A 6,000-nucleotide genomic window follows, 5' to 3' on the forward strand; every position below is an offset into this window, starting at 1 on the left:
TAGCTACTACTTATATTTTATATGAGAGTTTGTAGATTTCCGTGGTGAGATTTTTGAGATTTTTGATTTGGATTGTCCATAGTCTCCATTTTTCAGTCTACATTTCGAGTCTATAACAAGACTAATGTGCAAAGAAGAGAAACTAGCGAGGTGATAAATATTGGAGAGATGCCAATAGAGAGGAGAAGAGCTGACCAACAGATCCAAAGTATGAAGAAAAACCCTAGAAAACTACAAAGACAAAAATGACGTAATAACTAATGAAAAATTAAATATTTAATTAATTTATTTTTATTTTAATTAATTTCAATTTTTATTTTTATTTCTATAAATGATTTAATAATTCTTTAATATGTTATTTATATAAATTTTATTTTCGAATAAAATAATCCAAATATACTATAGTTTAACTCTATTAAGAGACCTATTAAATAAAATAAATAATAATAATATTGTATTAAATAAAATAAATAATAATAATATTGTGAATTATTGTTAGTATACATAATAAATTTATTAGAAATCATATTGCATGCATTATGATACTAGTAATAAAGTTACTAGCTTTATGGTTTAAAATTATTTATATTTTATAAAGTAATAACTATAATGATAATCAGATTAGGAATAATTTCAAAAAATTATTATTTAGTAATAATTTCCATATTACTAATAACGTGCATTATGATATAATAATAAAGTTTATTAGTAATAATTTTATGTTTTAATATTAATTATGCGCATTATGATACTAATAATAAAGTTTATTAGTAATGATTTTATGTTTTAATATTAATTATATCTAATAATAACTGTAATGATAATAAGATTGGGAATAATCTCAAATAAGGGAAAATAATAAGGGGAGGGTACATGAGAAGGAGATTATAAGAGAGGGAGCTATAAGGGAGTTAAAAGGTGAGATTAGGGTTGAGTGTGACACTATAGACAGAAGGAATAAAAGCAAGATGGCGGTGAAATGATTTAAAAATGGAGAGGGATTAACATGCGAGGGGGAGGGGGATCAATGTAGAAAACAAGGTTGAGTTGGGTTGGGGTGCAGTGGGCTAAGAGAGGATTATGTTATGGTTGTGCGAGAGAGTAAGGGAATCTAATTTCTGCTTATTTCCAATCCCCCATCCCTATTGAGATTGTGAGGGTGCTTAATGATTTCAAGGGCCTCACGAATTTTTCTTTTATACTTATGGTTTTCATTAGCGATAATTTTAGTGTCTTCCAAGCAAATGTGATGATAAGTCTTGGTTGAATTCTTGACTAGTGCTGAAGATCGTGTTCTACCATTTTTGATGTCAGTGCCATGCTCTTTAAGTCTGATCTTGAATGTCCTTCCTGTTTCACCAATATAACAATTTCCACAAGAACATATGACTTTATAAACACTCTTATGTTGGAGGTCATCAAGGGTGTCTTTCATAGATCTCATCTTTTGTTTTATTGTCGTCATGGGCTTGAAAGAGGTTTCAATATCTTTCTTTTTTAGAACCTTAGCTAGCTTGTCTGTGACCCCTTGAATGTATGGTAGATAAGCCCTTTTGCTAGAAACTTGGGAATTTGTTTCAGGTTGTCTCCCCTTGCTACCAGATCTAGCTCTTCTAATTCTCTTGATGATGTATGTGTTTTTATATCCAATGCGAGTAAAGACGTACAGGGTTTATATATCTAAAAAGTAATTATAATATTTTTTCTTTTAGTTTTAATTTAAAAAATGTTATAAATTGAGTTCAAATAAAATATTTATAAAATACTTTGACTGTGAAATGCGAAATGGTTTTTGGTCAAGTGGTATTGATGAGCCATGTTATTGTAACAAAGCCAATTTACAAGTTAATAATATCTATGGTAAAGTGGCATGAATATCTATGGTTAAAATTATTGATGCATTGTAAGTTTATTGTAACTATTAAAGTTTTTATGTGCTTATTAATTGAAATTAAATATAGTTACATAATCATTATTTTCAATTATGAGATAAAATGGATTTTAAACTCTTTTTTTTTTGCAGGAGAGAAAAAATCAAACATGTTATATTAATACAAAGTCCATGTTTATATATGTTAGAAATACTCACCATAAGACGATGCATTCTAGCGCGTTCATGAGATCATATAAAAAAACTTGAAAATAAGCATTATAGTCTAAAATAATTATTTGTATCTTATGCCACTATATACTATATGTCTTATTTACCATAATCCATTTCAACAATACCAAAAAATAAACAACATATAAGATAAACTATATGCTAAAATCCCAAATAGTAAATAAAACACATAGCCTCTATGCAAGTAGATGTTAGACTAATGGAAAAGACCTAATGTCATGTATGTCGCCCTTGACATAGGTCATGTAATGGATCGACCCAATCGATAAAGAAGGCCCCATTTTTGATAGGGCGTCTGCGCACTTATTGTATTCTTTGTGAACATGTACGAAGGATATGTTGTGGAATAAACCCTGAATCTCCTAGATCTTGTGTAATTAGTTTCCCACGAGAGAAGGTGAGAAGGATGTACCTCCGTCTATCCAATTGACAGTTCCCTATAAGTCACCAAATATGTGAATAGAATCAATCCCAATCCTTTTGGCGCAATATAGAGAACCCCATAGTGCATATATCTCCGCTCAGTTATTCAATCAAATTCCACCATTCCAACATAAGTGGAATTGTATCTCCAGGGAAATGACGATATACACTCACAACCACATACTAATGATTGAGCAACCCCATAAAAAATCCATGAGGAAATGGAGTAGAAAAGACATAGGTCAAAATCCTGTGTTCCTTTGCTATATGAGGTTTTTGTGCGTATTCTTGATAGAAACCACTTATCTTATCACATGTTCGATTAATGTCAAAAGGAGTGCCTTTGATTATTGTTTCATTTCTCCCTCGCCAGATTCCCCAACATATGAAGAAAGGTAAAGATTGATCCAAACAATATTGTGATTTCCATGTTCTGAAAACTTCCTCAATTGACTAAAAGAACCAACATCCAAAACTATTGATCTCTATTGGACATGAACCCAGATAGCCATGGAAAAATGGCATAGGATAAATAAATGTGTCACGGCCTCCAAAGAATCCATGCATAAGGGGAATCTCCCCGGGCCTTGGAAACCCTGTTTACAAAGATTGTCCCAAGTGAGCACCCAATTCCTCTAGACCAACCAACAAAGAAGAATGATCTCAAGTGGCATTATCCAATACCAAATATGTCGAAACTAGTATAATTTTGTATGACGTTGGGTGAATGAAATAATGTAGGAGTACATCTCATGTGCATATATATGTCCCTTGTGGATGCCACCATTCCAGCCGAGTGTGTCATCTTGCAACCCAATAGATATACCTGCAATGTTTAATTTGTGAATGAATACCTCCCAAATCTCATTGCAGATACCATTAATATCCAACTCCTATGCATTCTTCCATGTAGAGTATATTTGTAACATATCCATATTGCTTCTAATATGGGATACGAAAAATATAACCCTATGATGGAGCTGTTGCATAAGCTCATGTGACAGAAAATTGTCATCTGGGAGGCCATAAATGGGGTATATTCCAATTCTAATAGACCTACTTGATCCAATTACCCAACGTATATTCTCACAGAGCCACCTCTTGATTTTAATAAAACCCTTCCATATGTATGATCTTGTCAATTTAATACTCTAATTTGCATTTAGCCATTCCTAAATAGATAACTTTTAAAAATATTTATCTTGTATAATCTTTTTCCAAATGCCTACACCCGTAATGGCATGCCAAAAACTTTTTGCAAGTAGTTTCCAACAAAAAAAACCTGTGTTTTTTAGGCCCTAACTGCCCAGCTCCTTCTATCTGGTTATCTCATCTAGTCTTACCAAATCATATTTATGACCCCCTTTGCACCGTACCACATAAAATTTGCAATGATTGTGTCTATAAATTTGATGACAACCTTTGGAAGTAGATATATATGCATCCAAAAAAAGATATATTCTAAAGCACTGATTGTTCCAATATCAACCTGCCACCCATAAACAACCATCTGTGAGACCATTTCAATAACCTATCTTTAAACTTTTTTATTAACCAATGCCAATCCTTGAAAACATATTTGTTTGGTTTCATACAAAAGCCAAGACATGTAAAACCATCCTCCAGAGGGGATGAGTCCAATGAAAAAGTATCGACAATGTCCGTAATGATCCCCAAATTTGAAGTAGAGTGGAAGAAAAAACATTTCAAGCAATTCATATATAAACCAAAGGCATAATCTAACATATAAATAATGTAGAAGAGTTGTGCTCATTGATCAGATGATACTTGCCCAAAAAGAAATACATCATCAACAAACATAAGGTGGGATATCACTACCTGTTTGGTGATTTGTAATATTGGGAAAATACCACCTTCCTTCGCTAGTGTGATACACCTATTAAGCCCGTTTATGACTAATAGAAAAATAAAAGGAGAGAGAGAGAAACCTTGTCACGAGCCCCTAAAAGCTTGGAAAAAACCAAATGGAATACCATTAATCATGACCGCATAACTGATCAAGGATACAAATGCCATTATCCATTCAATGACCCCAATGGAAAGCCCAATCTTGTGCAAAATCATGTGTATAAATGTTTAGTCAACACAGTGGTATGCTTGATGGAGGTCCAATTTTGAAATTACAAAATCCTTCTTCCTGGCTTTATAGTGTGAATAGTCTCTTGCGTAGTGGCCATGACATCCTGGATCTGTCAATGCTTCAGGAAACCAAATTGTTCTGGAGTGATGAAAGTAGATAGATAATCCCTCAACAAAGTAGAAATTATATTGGATATCAACTTATAGATGATGTTACATAAAGAGATGGGCCTATAATCATTGAAACATGTAGGATTTGAGGATTTAGGGATGAGCGCAATAAATGTGGCATTTATCACACATGATATCTTGCCCTTATGCCTGGATTCCTCCACCAGATTTCATAATCGCCCCCCATGATGTCAATAAAATGTGTGAAGAGTTTGATTGTCCATCCGTCCAGACCAGGGCACTTGTCTTGCGTGAAATATTTCATTCAAACCACCCACTTTCTTGTTGTCTTCCTCAGAGAACATACTTGGGTAATTTTAAGCCAATTAATGGTTGAAATCCACTTCCTCCCTGGCTGGAAAAAAATACCAAAGTATTTGATAGACTCCTTGTGGATATTGAGTAGTTTTGGTCAGTTTTGCACCCGATCCATAAATGATCTCCCATATGGAATTTTTATTCCTCTGGTGTGTGGCGTAATTGTATTTTTTTTTGAATTTTTATCTCTTCCATTTATCCATATAACATGGCTCTTCAATCACAACTCCTCCTCCTATAGGCGTAAAAATATACCTTTTATGACCCTCTAATTCCATAATCCTTTGATGATGTGACATAGACAGGAACCTAAGATAAGAGGGGTCACTGAGTCGAAACATTTGCTTTTCAACATCCCGAAGTTCATGCCGATGTATTTCATTCTTCCTACGAACCCATTCTTGAACAACCATTTTAAGCTCTCTAAACTTTGAGCTAATATTCTCCATACATGTGTTACCCACATGGTGTTTGTCTTGTGTCCATCTTTTTCTAATCAACTAACATAAATTCGATTCCCCCAACCAACTATGATTAAACTTAAATGGAAGTCCCTTCCATAGTTTGTATTCATGCCACTGGAGGATGATCAAAGTGTGGTAAAAAAGAATAGCCGAAGATACCCAAGATTTCATGTAACCCAAAAACCCTAGTATGTTCTCATGCACGAGGGATCAATCTAAACATTTTTCAATGTTCTCTGGAGTGGCACGACCATTCCTCCATGTTAGAGAGATAATGGAGGGTCGTATGTCCACCATACAATTCTCAGCAAATAGATTCATGTAATATATGCCCATAGGGTCCATTTTACATTTTGTACCCCAACATTCCTCACTTAATACCATGAGGTTCATGTCCCCTTC

This window comes from Pinus tabuliformis, chromosome 3_1 (assembly GCF_031772625.1).
Source record: "Pinus tabuliformis cultivar Carrire ecotype Pingquan chromosome 3_1, CPIR1, whole genome shotgun sequence".
In the NCBI taxonomy this organism is placed as follows: Eukaryota; Viridiplantae; Streptophyta; class Pinopsida; order Pinales; family Pinaceae; genus Pinus; species Pinus tabuliformis.